This window comes from Hylobates moloch, unplaced genomic scaffold, assembly GCF_009828535.3.
Source record: "Hylobates moloch isolate HMO894 unplaced genomic scaffold, HMol_V3 SCAFFOLD_2, whole genome shotgun sequence".
Lineage (NCBI taxonomy): Eukaryota > Metazoa > Chordata > Mammalia > Primates > Hylobatidae > Hylobates > Hylobates moloch.
This window is the reverse complement of record NW_026652277.1, coordinates 93,462,834-93,478,608: the sequence shown is the minus strand read 5'-3', so window position 1 is coordinate 93,478,608 and position 15,775 is coordinate 93,462,834. Positions and strand designations below refer to the sequence as shown.

Sequence of the window (15,775 nt, the reverse complement as noted above, 5' to 3'; positions counted from 1 at the left end):
AAAATACAAAAATTAGCCGGGTGTGGTGGTGCACGCCTGTAATCCCAGCTACTTAGGAGTCTGAGGCAGGAGAATCACTTGAACTCAGGAGATGGAGGTTGCAGGGAGCCAAGATTGTGCTAGTGCACTCCAGCCTGGGTGACAGAGCAAGACTCCATCTCAAGTAACATTAAAAAAAATAAAAATAAAAATAAAGAACATTTAGGAAATTGGGTATTTTCTAGGAGAATTACAGAAGAAAGGTAGTAAAGAATGGCAAGGTTGTATTTGTGGAAGACTTTAATGTCTAGAGAAGAGTTGACACTAGGGATTTAGGTAACCATCAATAGTTTCTAAGTAAGGATAAAATTTTATCACTATTATTACAATAAGCACTAACATGATGGATATTATGATACATTAGACTGATGGTTGTGTAGAAGAAATAGAAACCTAGGAAACAGTCTAGAGGCACTTGATAGTAACTCAAGATATAAATCTGGAGATCTATACAAAGAGTGGTGGCAGTGGGACTAACAGAAGAAGTAGAGCAAGAGATTCTCTATTTTTTTTGCCTTGACTTTGCCATCTTGTTGAAAAAAATAAAAACAGCTGTGCCTGTGCTGTGGTCTGCTCTGTATGGTCTCTCATTCCTTAGCAGGCCAGCCCAGACTTGTTCTCATGGTGGAGACAAGAGTCTGAGATAGAGAGCAGAAGGCCAGGTGCGGTGGCTCACGCCTGTAATCCCAGCACTTTTGGAGGCCAGGGCGGGCAGATCACCAGACTTCAGGAGTTCGAGACCAACCTGTCCAACATGGTGAAACCCCATCTCTACTAAAAATATAAAAATTACCCAGGTGTGGTGGTGGACACCTGTAATCCTAGCTACTCGGGAGGCTGAGGCAGAAGAATCGCTTGAACCCAGGAGACGTAGGTTTCAGTGAGCTGACACGGTGCCACTGCACTCTAGCCTGGGCAACAGAGTGAGACTCTATCTAAAAAAACAAAAAAAGAAAGAGAGCAGAAGATGCAAGTCTCCTTAAATTGACACACTGTTACTTCCACTGCATTCCATTGGCCAAGCAAGTCACAATGCGAGGTCAGGAGTCAGGCTGGTGGCTTTTTGGCCAGTACAATTCACTTTAGAAACTTTGTGTACTTTCCATATGGCTGATAAGTTTATTCCATGCTTTAAAGCCCACAGCCACAGTTGTTTTTGAGACATGCTTGCTCACTAGATAGCATATCTACCAATCACTGCTACTTGGGGATTAGAATTCTGTGGGATCATGCCCATCAACTTTCTAAAAATCCTTTTGTCATGCTGAGAATGTCTGCTTACATCTTAATTCTTTTAGTGATCTTAAGGAAGGAAGCTACAGCTACATCCTTGAGTTGATCTTTGTTCATGGGCTTTGTTTTATTTTCAGGAGACTGCAGATGAAACAGTTTTATTTTCCAACCCAGCAAGTTCTAGTTGCTCTAGATTTCTTCTAGATTCTGCTTGTAAAATGACTAGCTCTTTCTTTAGTTCATCTGTATCTTGCAGAACCTTATTATACTTAGCTAGGAGCAAGCAGTTGGCGTTTTTAGTATTCTGCTTGGAAATTAATTTGCTAAGTCCAAAAGTTTCTTAGATACATTGTCTGAATTATTCCAGGTTAGTGTAAGATAGCATATTATATCACTCCGTAACATGGTTACCATTTTCCTCGTCTCCTATAGTTTCCTCATTATTTTTCCACCATTTGTAGCTGTAACTGTTAGTTTGGCCCCAGAATTAATGCCACTTATTTTAAGTTTTTGTTACGGCACACACCACTTCTAGGTATCGATTTCTGTATTATTTATTGTCACAATAATGCAGCTAACCACAAACACAAAGCCTCAATGGCATTATGGCAATAAACATTTATTTTTGCTCCTAAGTCTGTGGATCATCTGAACGGTTCTACTGATCTGGGGTGGCTTGGCCCATCTTTGCTGGGCTCACTTCATGAATGCACAGTCAGATGGCAGATTGGCCGGGCACTAGCTGGATGCAGAGTGACCTCAGCTGGGCAGTCTCAGTTCTGTTTCACAGTCTGTCATCCTGCAGCTTATTCTCATGGACAAGGCATGGGTCCAAAAAAGAGAGAAACCATGCAAGCAGACCTCGTATCATCTAGGCTTGGAACTGATGCACTGTTACCTCTACCACAAGATACTGGCCAAAGCAAGTCATAAGTAAGGCCAGCCCACATTTAAAAGGTGGGCAACTACACTCCACTTCTTAATGGGAGTCACATTGTAAGAGGTCTGAATAATAAGGAAGAGCAAAATATCAGTGACATTTTTAAAATCAATCTACAGGTTACATTTTGTAGGTTTGTTTTTAACAACATGATTTCGACAAGCTAAACATGTAAAAAGCAATTCAGTACTGGAGTTAGATTTGAAGACTAGCTAGAAAACACATTGCTTGCTTAAGTTGTATTCATGAAAAAAATGATCATTTGGAAACCATTAACTACTGTATAAAATATTTTTCAAATATATGTAGTGTCCTCTGACCTATATATAAGATATATCATAAAATTATAATATAAAATATTTTAATGTGTAATATAAACATAATATCAACATGTAAAATTGTTCTTTCCAAATAAAACAATGTTACTCTTTAGACAAAAAAGTCATGATGTGAAATCATCTTGCTTAATAAAATCATGTGAAGTTTTACCTCATACAATTTTAACACAGTGTTGTGTATTAACAATCAATGCTATAAATGTGTTCTAAAGAATAGAGGATAGAAATGATAGAAATGTAATAACTTAATATTCACAAACACATTCTTTTAGCCATTAACCTCAGTTTTTTATTCTTCCTCTAGAAAAATAAATTCAAATTTTCTGACAATGGAAAAAATAGATGTATACTTAATCTCTACCTGCTGCACTTCTGTAAAGATACTAAACAGCATCTCTGTCTTATGACTACTTATAAAAGATTTATTACTATTATAGTTCATTTTTATCTTTCATGTTAAAAACTAGATCTAAGCAGGAAAAGGACCTACATTATTATTACACTTGAAAGATAACTTATAGAAGAGCAAAATTAAATTTAAGTAAAGTGCTTTTCCTGTTCATCTGTGAGAATATGTTTTCGTGGCCCTTTGCAACTTTCTGTCTTTCTTGAAGACCATTCTTTATAATGAGCTTAACAAAACATTGTTAATAGATAGACATCCTTACTTCTTTATGGCCCCCTACCTAAGGTGATCCTTTAAAATTGTGTTGTACTTAACAGAGTATGGGAAATAAATAAGATATGAAATAAGAACAGAAAAATAGATTGCTTTGCTTTAGTGCTTATCTCATTGCATTGGATTATGTATAGATAAATTGATTATATCTCTGTTTTTTCTGATTAAAATATTTTCTTCCCTTAGATTTTCTAACTTTTTTTTAAATATAAAGGAAGACATTGACTTTTTTTCCCTATAATTCTCTTTAGTATCCTAAAATACACCTACAATTCAGAAGTACTTATACTGACATATTTAAGGTTATAACTTAATTAGCATAATAATTTTTCTTTTTAATTTGTCTGAATTGTAGGGACTGTTTTTAGAGTTAAAAGGACAATATAAAGCATCTAGTTAAAAAACTTATACAGTTTATAAATGGTATAAGTAATTTAAGTTACAAAAATAAGTTTTTAAACACCCTGTTATGCTAGGATGTCCGTATAACTTATTGACCAAATCAAGATACTTTTTTTTTTTTTTGAGACAGAGTCTTTGCTCTGTCGCCCAGGCTGGAGTGCAGTGGCTTGATCTCGGCTCACTGCAAGCTCCGCCTCCCGGGTTCATGCCATTCTCCTGCCTCAGCCTCCCGAGTAGCTGGGACTACAGGCGCCCGCCACCAAGCCCAGCTAATTTTTTGTATTTTTAGTAAAGACGAGGTTTCACCGTGTTAGCCAGGATGGTCGTGATCTCCTGACCTCATGATCCACCTGCCTCGGCCTCCCAAAGTGCTGGGATTACAGGCATGAGCCACTGCCCCTGGCCTTCAAGATACTTTTTAACATGAAAGGAGGCATTGTTAATAATAGGCCCAGACAAATGAAAACCAGGATGGCTTCAGGCAAACCAGGACATATGGCCATCCTTGTAATAATCAAATATTCCTTAAGTAAGTCTTAACTTTTTTTTTTTTTTTAAAGTAACTTAAAGCAGCAAACATTTGTTGTTTCTAATGAGTCTCTAGGTTGGAGCTTGGCTGATGTCATCAAAGCTTGTCCAAGCATTTATGATCAGCTGTGGACTGATTGGTCCAAGATGGCGTTGGTTGGGACTCCTCAGCTCTCCTCCACATAATCTCTCATCCTCTAACAGGCTAGGCTGGGCTTAACAACTCTTAGCTTTAATTGAATTAGAAAATTGTATTTTTGCTTAGACTTATTGGGTGTAATAGGTTAGTCGATGTTAAAAAAAAAGTTATTTTAAAAAATCTGTGCTTGCCTTCAGAAAGGAATAAACAGATTACTAACGTATTTACATGATAATTAATTTTTACTATAATTACGTTGTTTTGCCTTAATGGTAAACAGAAAGCTCAGATACTAACAATCTAAAGAAAAACTAGTTTTATTTTAATTTTACTCTATTCTATCATTTTGTTTAATAGAGTAGTGGATTTTTAAACTCTGAAAATGAAGTCAAAATTGTAAAGCACTGATCATAAATATGATGCTATTAAATATGATGTATGTCTTATAAATGAGTAATATAAATTCTCTTAAGATTTGTATTATATTAGGAGTATCTAATTACAAGATAATAGACTTCCCAATGACTTCATTCAAAATACATTTGTCAAGAGGACTCCAAAGGAGAAGGAAATATTGCCCTTTAAATAGATACAGAAACATTGCTATTTGAACACCTGTTCTCATTGGCATAAAGGATAAGAGGATGGAATTAAATTGTGGTTATAGTAAATTTCAATTAGGTTTTAAAGTGGGGGAAATTTTTTCTTTGTTTGGAGATGATTGCAAAATTGTTAAAGTATCTTTTTCTAAAATGCTTTAGGTCAGTGCTATTCTCAGTAGCTTGTCTGCAGATGGTTTGTGACTGATTCAGGATGAAGCACTGTTGCCAGAATGGAAATGAATGCTGCTTTCTTCATTAAATTTTGCTACCAAAAAAAAGTCAGCTAAAATAGTGTGCTTTGCAATACAGTTGATTTACTTTATTTTACTGCAGATTGGTAACAACCATTTCACAAAAATGCACCAGTCTGTGTTCCACATTTGAAGTAGTACAGCTTTAGAATATTAGCAATGGCATCTTGAATGGAGTTGGGTTTCGTTCATTTTGAAAAGCGGCAAATATTTAGAAGATATTTAGAAGAACTTTGACAAAGTGCTATGCTTTAATCTTTTATCAGACTTTGCAAGTGAAATGTTATCAGTTTGATTTGTTTCCACATATTGTTGAAACAGTCAATAATCCAGCATGCTACTACTAATAAATTAAGTAGTGAGGAAAATACTGTTGGAGACAGAAGTTGAAAGTGGTACTTTGTTCTTTATTTATCTGGATTACTATAGAACAGTTAATTGAATACCTGTAGCTACTATTACTTTTCTTTTTTTTTTTTTTTTTTTTTAGACGGAGTGTCGCCTTAAGCTCCGCCTCCCAGGTTCACGCCATTCTCCTGCCTCAGCCTCTCCAAGTAGCTGGGACTACAGGCGCCCGCCACCACGCCCTGCTAATTTTTTTGTATTTTTAATAGAGACAGGGTTTCACCGTGGTCTCGATCTCCTGACCTCGTGATCCGCCCGCCTCGGCCTCCCAAAGTGCTGGGATTATAAGCGTGAGCCACCGCGCCCAGCCTACTTTTCTTAATCATATACTGCCACCATTTCCTTGTCATAAGATAAGCTACTACAAAGAACGTATTATGATTTGGAAATGGAGAAAAGTAAGGATATAGATTTAGAAATTATATATGTACATATGTGTGTGTGTGTGTGTGTGTGTTTAAGATGGAGTATCACTCTGTTCCCCAGGCTGGAGTGCAGTGGCGTGATCTTGACTCACTGCAACCTCTACCTTATGGGTTCAAGCAGTTCTGCCTGTCTCAGCCTCCTGAATAGCTGGGATTACAGGTGCCTGCCACCACGCCCAGCTAATTGTTATGTTTTTAGTAGAGGTTGTGTTTTGCCCTCTTGGCCAGGCTGGTCTCAAACTCCTGACCTTAGGTGATCTGCCCTCCTCAGCCTCCCAAAGTGCTGGGATTACAGGTGTGAGTGACTGCACCCGGCCTAGAAATTACATTCTTAAATTTTAGTAACATCACAAAACCATGGAACTTAAATCCTTTTTTTTTTTTTTTTTTGAGACAGAGTCTTGCTCTGTCGCCCAGGCAATGTTTTGAGACAGAGTCTTGCTCTGTCGCCCAGGCTGGAGTGCAGTGGCGCAATCTCAGCTCACTGCAAGCTCTGCCTCCCAGGTTCACGCCATTCTCCTGCCTCAGCCTCTCCGAGTAGCTGGGACTACAGGCGCCCGCCAGCACGCCCGGCTAATTTTTTGTATTTTTAGTAGAGACGGGGTTTCACCGTGGTCTCGATCTCCTGACCTCGTGATCCGCCCACCTCGGCCTCCCAAAGTGCTGGGATTACAAGCGTGAGCCACTTAAATCCTTTTGGAAAACCCCTGTAGAACCCTGTAAACCAGGTTTGATACAACACAGTTTTTTTTGTTTGTTTTTTGTTTTTTTGAGATGGAGTTTCGCTCTTGTTGCCCAGGCTGGAGTGCAGTGGTGCAATCTCGGCTCATCGCAACCTCCACCTCCCTAGATCAAGCAATTCTCCTGCCTCAGCCTCCTGATTAGCTGGGATTACAGGCATGCGCCACCACACCCTGTAACACAATTTTTAACAAAATTATCTTAAATCCCTTTTGTTTATGATTCTGAGGTTGTTAAACTTATGGAAGATTTGTAGTATGATTTAAAAGGACTATCAGCTAAGAGTCAGAAATTTTCAGCTGAATTTTGTTTTATTCCAACTGATTACAACTTTTGAAAAAAGTGATTCCTTGTCTATAATGTCATGTATGTGTTGTATTCTTAAAGTTCATGAATTCGCCGGGTGTGGTGGCTCACGCCCTGTGATCCTAGCACTTTGGGAGGCCGAAGCAGGCTGATCACCTGAGGTCAGGAGTTTGAGACCAACCTGGCCAACCTGGTGAAACCCCGTCTCTACTAAAAGTACAAAAATTAGCCAGCCATGGTGGTGGGTGCCTGTAGTCCCAACTACTTGGGAGGCTGAGGCAGGAGAATCACTTGAACCCAGGAGGCAGAGGTTGCAGTGAGCTGAGATCATGCCACTGCACTCCAGCCTGGGTGACAAGAACAAGATTGTGTCTCAAAAAAAAAGAAAAAAAAAAGTTCAGGAATTGAGGACTTCTGATTCAGCATTGGTGATTGGCGCTCACAAGAAACTACCTCAAATTTTTCATAAGGCCTTCAAAACTGTCTGAAATTGTCTGTCTTCAGTAAGAGATAAGGACTGAGAATACTGGATAAGAAGTTAATTGGTTTCTCAGTTTTAAGAATCAGACCTTCTCTATACTCTGCAATTTGTTTTCTCACAACAATTTATGTCAACTATTGGAATATAAATATTTCTTGTTATGTTAGCTGTGACCTTTACTCATTTTTTAATCTGTGCTATGGTATAGGGGTACATTTAGTCTGAATCAGCAGTTTACAAATGGAGTGCAAGGGTATTGGATTTAAGAGGCTAGTGAGTTCTGCTTTTCTAGAAGATTTTATAATTTGATGTTGGAGATATGAAAAAAATAGTTGTGAAAATCATAATTGCCAATGTGTATTCTTCTTTTTGTTTTTAAAACTGGAAACTCATTTTGTTTTTAGTTTCACCATTCTTTAGGTGAGAAAGGATGTCTGCACTCTTTGAAGGATCATTATAATGGATCATAACAGTGAATGATGGGGCCAATAGTAATTGAATATCCCAACAATCTGCCATTACTGGCTTTGAACACATATGTTTTTAAAGTATAAATAAATAGAGGAGATCAAATTAACTGTGAAAAAAAAAAAACTACTACCGAAAACCAAAAAAGATTTAGTATTTACTTAATGCTGTCAATTAACTAGCTTTAAAGGACTAAGTGTTATTATGAGAAATGTCTATATGAAAATCAAAACATAAATGACATGACTTAAATGCGGGGCAAACCTCAATGGGAAAAGAAACATGAAACAAATTTGTATATTTATTAACTATATATATAATACTGTGTTTCTATATTAATGAAAAGTTTTCTGCATCTCTGTAACTTCAATATGTGACTTATGAAACAATTTGCATAAGGATAAATTTACTTATGGTTGAGTAGTACTTAACCCAGGGGCTATCCATATGGATCTTAGAGTTCCACCTGTAAATAACAATATGTACTCAAAGAGGTAACCAATAAATTGGCTAGATAATCAGACAGTAAGTATAGACCTTTCTTCATATTAATAAAGACCTTTTTTGGGGAAACAACAAGTGGGCTTGTTGTTTTCTTGGCAAAATTGAAGAATGGATTTTAAAAGAATATATTGGGATAAAAGTTTACATATAAAAAATTAAATAATTCTGTAAGTATTCAGTTTTAAAAGATTTTACCTACAAAGAAATAAGAGTCTGGTCTCAAACTTTTTCTTAGTATTACTTAAGATCCTAAAATAATGAAACAACATCTTCAGAAGTTTGCAGGAAAGTTGTAGTGACCCAAGTATTTTATCTTTTTGTAACAATAGGGAGATACTATGAGAAAATAGAGTCTCAGAAAATGTACTTTCTGTTTACTCATTCTGAATAGATTACTTGTGATATGTTCCAGAGCAAGATGGGAGAGAGTAAAAATTCAGAACTCGGAATTAGTGAAGTTGTAGAAAATAGGCTTTGAAACTTGCTAAAGTTATTGAAATAAGTCAAAAAACTAAATTTTACAAAAGTAAATGTTAGGCTCTTTGAAAAACAATTTCCATTTTGAAGAGATTAGTGAGTTGCTTTATTTCTCTAGGTTTATTAATAAAACATGGAACAGGAGAATGATGGAAGAATTGTGAAATTTCTTTCATAAAAAGCAAGAAAAATAATCATTCTTTCTGTAGATACTTACACCATATATTCATTTTTTCAAGAAACTTTTAGTTACTGTCTGATAAAATGAAAGATTATATGTGGTTATTGAAAAAAAGAAACAAATCAGCCAGAGTCAACATAGCAAAAGGAAGAATGGAAAAAGGGAGTAGTAGCAAAAAACAGAAAATACAGAATACAATGACAAATAGAAACATTCAAAACCATTCTGACTATAAAACTCATAAATTTAAGCTATCTTGTTCAAAGACAGACTTGCAGGATTTAAGTCCAATAATTTTCTGTTCATAAAAGACATATCTCATATTTTGAAAATAAATGCCTACAAATTTAAAATACTTACAGTAATCCTCCCTTAAGTAGTTTTACTTTCTGTGGTTTCAGTTACCCGCAGTCCACCTCAGTCTGAAAACATTAAATGGAAAATTCTAGAAACAAACAATTCATAGTTTTTAAATTGCACACCATTCTGAATAGCAGGATGAAATCATACACTTCCCTCTTCGTCTCTCTCAGGACAAAAATCATTCTTTTGTCCAGCATATCTATGTTGCATATACCACCAGCCAATTAGTCACTTAGTACCTGGTGTTGGTTATGAGATCAACTGTCATAGTATCACAGTGCTTGTTTCAGGTAACCCTTATGTTATTTAATAGTGGCCCAAGAGTGCAAGAGTAGTGTTGCTGGCAATTTGGATTCACCAGAGAGAAGCTGTAAAGTGCTTCCCTTAAGGGAAAAGTCGAAAGTTCTCGACTTTAGGAAAAAAAAAATCTCTTATGCAGAGGTTGCTAAAATCTGTGGTAAGAATGAATTATCTGTGACGTTGTGAAGAAGGAAAAAAAATTCATGCTAGTTTTGCTGCTGCACCTCAAATTGCAAGTTATAGCCACAGTGCATGATAAGTGCTTAAGATGGAAAAGACAGCAGGGTACGGTGGGCTTATGCCTATAATCCCAGTACTTTGGGAAGCTGAGGTGGGAGGATCTCTTGAACCCAGGAGCTTGAGACCGGCCTGGGCAACAATATAGTGAGGCCCTATCTACCAAAAAAATTATAAAAACAAACAAACAGCTAGCTGGACATGGTGGTGCTTGCCTGTAGTCCCAGCTACTCAGGAGGCTGAGAGGTGGGAGAGTCGCTTGAGTCCAGGAGTTGAAGGCTGCGATGAGCTATGATTGCACCAGCCTAGCCTGGATGACTGAGCAAGATCTAAAAAAAAAACTGATGGAAAAGCTATTAAGTTTGTAGGTGGGAGACATGAACCCAGAAACATGTTCTGATTGATGGCAGTCAGGTTCAGTACTATCTGAGGTTTCAGTCTTCCACTGGTGGTCTTGGAGTTTATCACCTGAGTGTAAGGGGAGACTATTGTATTTAGTGAATTCAACCTTTTATCATTATGAAAAGACCCTGTTTATTATATCCTAGTAGCTTTTTGCTTTGAACTATTTTGTCTAATATTAATATTATAACATCAGCTTTCTTTTAGTTAATATTTACGAGATATACCTTTTTTAATTATTTCACTTTCAGCCTTTCTCTTTTCTTGTATCCTATATTAATTGCAAACAACATATAATGGGATTTATCTTTTTCATTTTCTGGGGCACTTTTTGTGTTTTAAGTGGAACATTTAATCCATTTATATTTAATGTAATGGCTGATTTATTTGTGATTATGTTCATTATTTCATATTTTGTATTTTCTATGTCTGCTCTTCATTTGCTCTCCTATAGTCTTTTGTTTCATGTTCTGATCTCTGCCAGTATTTCAGGCTTATTCTTCAAGAGGACATTCACTTTTGCCAGGCTCTTAGGGCATTACCAATCTAGAGCTAACTTTTGTTTCTTTAATGGAAAGTTTCAAACATAAAAGTATAGTAAGCGCACACCTATCACCTAGCCTCAGTTATCAAAGTTTTTTCTTCCTATTTCACCTGTTGTTCTCCCCAGCTGTTTTTACAGTATGTATCTCCAACAGATAAGGACTTCTGTTTTCAACATATTTGTAAAATCATTATTGTACTTAAATAAATGTTTAAAATAATTCCTTGATATCAAATAATCCAGTTAGTGTACACAGTCCCTCAGTCATCTCATAAGTGTGTTCTTAATTATTTGTTTGAATCAATATTCACCCCAAAATTCATAGCTGGCATTTGGTTTGTATGTCTCTTACATTTTCCAAAATTTAAAATTGATGGTTTAATCTAAAGGATTGATTAAATTCCAATTGTTTTTGAGACGAATCCTCAGGTGATGCTATGTACTTCCTATTGCATTGCATCAGAGGACATGTAATTTCTGGTTTTCTCTTTTTTTGTGATATGATTGATTCAGGTGTTGTATCAACCTAATGGACCCATTAAACAGTTCCCTGTCACTTAATTGATGGTACCCATTGATGATCTTTACCCAGAGTCATTATTTTACTAGAGGTTATAAAATGGAGATATCCAGGGCTGGGCATGGTGGCTCACACTTGTAATCCCAGCACTTTGAGAGGCTGAAGCGGGTAGATCACCTGAGGTCAGGAGTTCAAGACCAGCCTGGCCAACATGGTGAAACCCCATCTCTACTAAAAATACAAAAAATTAGCTGGGCATGGTGGTGGGCACCTGTAATCCCAGCTACTCAGGAGTCTGAAGCAGGAGAATTGCTTGAACCTGGGAGGCAGAGGTTGCAGTGAGCTGAGATTGCACCATTGCACTCCAGCCTGGGCAATAAGAGCTTTTTTTACATATAAAAAATAAAATAATTCTGTAAGTATTCAGTTTTAAAAGATTTTACCTACAAAGAAATAAGAGTCTGGTCTCAAACTTTTTCTTAGTATTACTTAAGATGCTGAAATAATGAAACAACACCTTCAGAAGTTTGCAGGAAAGCTGTCTCAAAAAAAAATGGAGATATCCAAATTCTGTTATTCCTTATGCATTTATTAGCTGGAATTCTGTGAAGAATTTTGCCTCATTAACTATTTGGTTATTCTGACATATAGTTTACACAGAAAATACATAATAAATGTTTTATTATTTCTCCTTAGTTACTTGTATTCAGAATATTTTGTTGTTGCCGTACCATATTACACATATAATCACTTTTTGTTTTGTGCCAATATGAAGTCATGGATTTTCAACGTATTTGCTGATAATATTGTGTCACTGTCAGCTGGGTGCGGTGGCTCACATCTGTTATCCCAGCACTTTGGGAGGCCGAGGCAGGTGGATCACCTGAGGTCAGGAGTTTGAGACCAGCCTGGCCAACACTGTGAAAACCCGTCTCTACTAAAAATGCAAAAATTAGCCGGTGGCACGCACCTATAATCCCAGCTACTCTGGAGGCTGAGACGGGAGAATCGCTTGAGACTCAGAGGTGGAGATTGCTGTAAGCTGAGATCACGCCACTGTACTCCAGTCTGGGTGGCAATGTAAGACCCTGTCTCAAAAAAGAAAGAAAATATTGTGTCACTATCCTTTCTGATGCTTAGAGGGAGCCCTTCAGGCTGGTTTCTCTGAATTTCCCACAGGACAGTCTAAGCAGTGTTTGATAGTTTTCTTGTTTTCTATTATGATTAGGTGTTGCAGACTCTTGTACATTCTTTGATCCAGATCTGGAGTCAGCCAAGGAGCCCTGGTTCCTTTTATTAGGAAATAGTACTTAGAAATCATAATGCATATACTAAAGGTACACATTTTGGGGTCATTTCTTCTAAGTCCTTTCAGTTAACAGCATTAGCAAATACTTTTTTTTTTTTTTTTGAGATGGAGTCTCACTCTGTCAGCCAGGCCAGAGTGCATTGGCGCCGTCTTGGCTCACTGCAACCTCTGTCTCCTGGGTTCAAGTGATTCTCCTGCCTCAGCCTCCCGAGTAGCTGGGATAACAGGCGCCCACTACCACGCCTGGCTAATTTTTGTATTTTTAGTAGAGATGGGGTGTCACCATGTTGGCCAGGCTAGTCCCGTGCTCCTGACCTCGTGATCCACCTGCCTTGACCTCCCAAAGTGCCGGGATTACAGGCATGAGTCACCATGCTCCACCACAAATACATTTTTACAAGGAAAATACATCATTAATGTATACTGATATTTCCAATTCCAGTTTAAGTTTACAAGGATTTTACTTTTTTAATTTTATGTTTGTCTGTTTTTTTACTTATAGCAAAAATCTTGGTTCCTAGTAATGTAGATCATTACTTACTTTATGTATGTGTGTGGACATTTCTATATAGAATAGTTTCAAAATAATACTAACGACATTACCACCAAGACCATAAATATTTAAAATTTCTTCTTGGTTTTTTTTGTGTGTGTGTGTGTTTTTTTTGCCAAGATATATCCCATGAGGAATAAGCAGTCAAAATACTGTGTTTTAAAAATCACTTGAAGTAATTCTCTGTGGAATTGCAATCAAGTAGATACACATAAAGTTTATTTGTTTTAGGGTTGTTTAGGGATTAACGTTTTCTTTGTTTTGTAATTATATAAAAAATTTACATGGGTCCAAAGTCAAAACTCTGTAAAGTCCACTATATTGAGATAGATCTTGTTTTGATCCCTGTCCCTTCTTTCTCCTCATCTCATAGGTAACCATTTTATTTTTATTAGTTTTTGGTATATCCTTTTATTTTTTTCTTTTGAAAATAGAGGCAAATAAATATATAGTCATACCCTTCCATCTTACACAAAGGTAGCATAGGATACATACACTCTGTATCCTGCTTTTGTTGTTTAAAAGTATATCTTAGAGGTCCCTCCTCTAAGTGTGAGTGATTAGTATTCGGGTGGTAAACACCTGAATCCATCATATCACAAAAAAAAAGAGACAGCCAGACATTATATGTCCTTTGATACAGTGCTATAGGAAGTGCATAATCAAACCTTTAAACCACCAAATTTAAATTTACAAAAATCTAAGAGATATTTCACATTCCCTGTTACAACTGCATTTTACACGATTGTATAGTTGTACCATAGTTTATTCAACCAGTCCCCTGTTGGACATTTTGTTTTTGTCTTCCATTTTCCCATTGTAGTTAATACTACAATATTGCAGTTGCTATTGCAATTAATACTACAATCTGCATATATCATTTAGTATTTTTGCCAGATTATCTTTGGGATATCTTCTTAAAAGTGGGATGTTAAGGCAAAGGGTAAATGACACTTGTTTTTGCTCTTTTTTTTGCCAAATTACATTCCATATGGGGTTGTGCCATTTTTTGATCTCACTAGTGCTGTGGTAGAATTCCTGTTTGCCCATATGCTTGCCACCATATTACACCCATGTGCCTTTTAACTACATTTTGGTCAGTGACAGACCGCAAATATGACAGGAGTCCCATAAGATTATAATGGAGGTGGAAAATTCCCATCACCTCGTGATGGTAGTACCTTTGGTAACCTCATAGTGCAATACATTACTTTTTCTATGTTTAGATACACAGATACCTACTATTGTGTTATAATTGCCTGCAGTATGCAGTACAGTAACATATGCTGCAGATTTGTAGCTTAGCAGCAATGGGCTATATGATATAGTCTATATGTGTAGTATAACCAGCAGGTTTGTGTAAGTACACTATATTGTTCGCACAGTGGCGAAATCAATCTAAGGATGCCTTTCTCAGAATGTATTCCTGTTGTTGAATGAAGACTGACTATATTTTGTTAAATTGTTGGATTTCTGTCAGTCTGATAGTTGAGAATGGATATATTTTTGTAGTGGAAATTTATAGTTTTTAAAATTATAAGTGAAATTGAACTCTTTTTGCATATTTAGAGTCATTTGCATTTCTTTTTCTGTAAACTGTTTAATCATACCTTTTTTTCATCTTTCTATTGGTTGATTGGTCTTTTTCATCTCAATTTTCTTCTCAGTTAAGGTTTTCTGGAATATATCAACAGATGGCCTCAGAACAAAAGCAGCTTAATTGCTTTGCCTAATTCACTATAATTTTGCCTTCCTTTAAATTTTCCTTGGTAATTCCATACTATCTTGTCAGCTTTTCAGTAATTTTACAGATATACTTTTTAATACTTTACCTGACATTATATTTTAGCAAGAGGTTGTTCTGAATAACCTAGCCTACCACAGCTCTTAAAATGGAAGTGTTTTATTCTTTGATTTTTGAATTTTTTTAATCTCTTACTTCATATTTTGTTTTTAAAAATAGCTAACTTATCCACATTTTAAATTTTGGGGCTGGGTGCAGTGGCTCACGCCTATAATCCCAGCACTTTGGGAGGGAGGCAGGCAGATCACTTCAGATCAGGAGTTTGAGACTAGCCTGGCCAATATGGTGAAACCCTGTCTCTGCTAAAAATACAAAAATTAGCCAGGCTTGGTGGCACATGCCTGTAATCCCAGCTACTCCAGGGGCTGAGGCATGAGAATTGCTTGAACCTGGGTGGTACAGTTGCATTGAGCAGAGATCATGCCACTACACTCCAGCCTGGGTAACAGAGTGAGTCTCTCTCAAAAAAAAGAAAAAAAAGATAACCTGGTACACCTGTGGGTTCAAGCTACTCGGGAGGCTGAGACAGGAGGATTGCTTAAGTCCAGGAAGTCGAGGCTGCAGTGAGCCATGGTTGCACCACTGTACTTCAGCCTGGGTGACA

At 36.8% G+C, this 15,775-nt stretch overlaps 1 protein-coding gene across 8 annotated transcripts in view; it reads left to right on the top strand.

The window, feature by feature from the left end:
• The window catches only part of FAM135A (family with sequence similarity 135 member A), a 155,701-nt gene that overhangs the window by 12,697 nt on the left and 127,229 nt on the right, over positions 1-15,775 (top strand). Inside the window, exon 1 of one of the 8 annotated variants that reach the window (XM_058435310.1) lies at positions 12,636-12,842. The exons of the other annotated variants lie outside the window; for them this stretch is intronic. The gene's annotated coding sequence lies outside the window, so the exon portion shown is untranslated. Of the gene's footprint in view, positions 1-12,635; positions 12,843-15,775 lie in introns of those variants that run through there. 8 annotated transcript variants of the gene reach the window in all.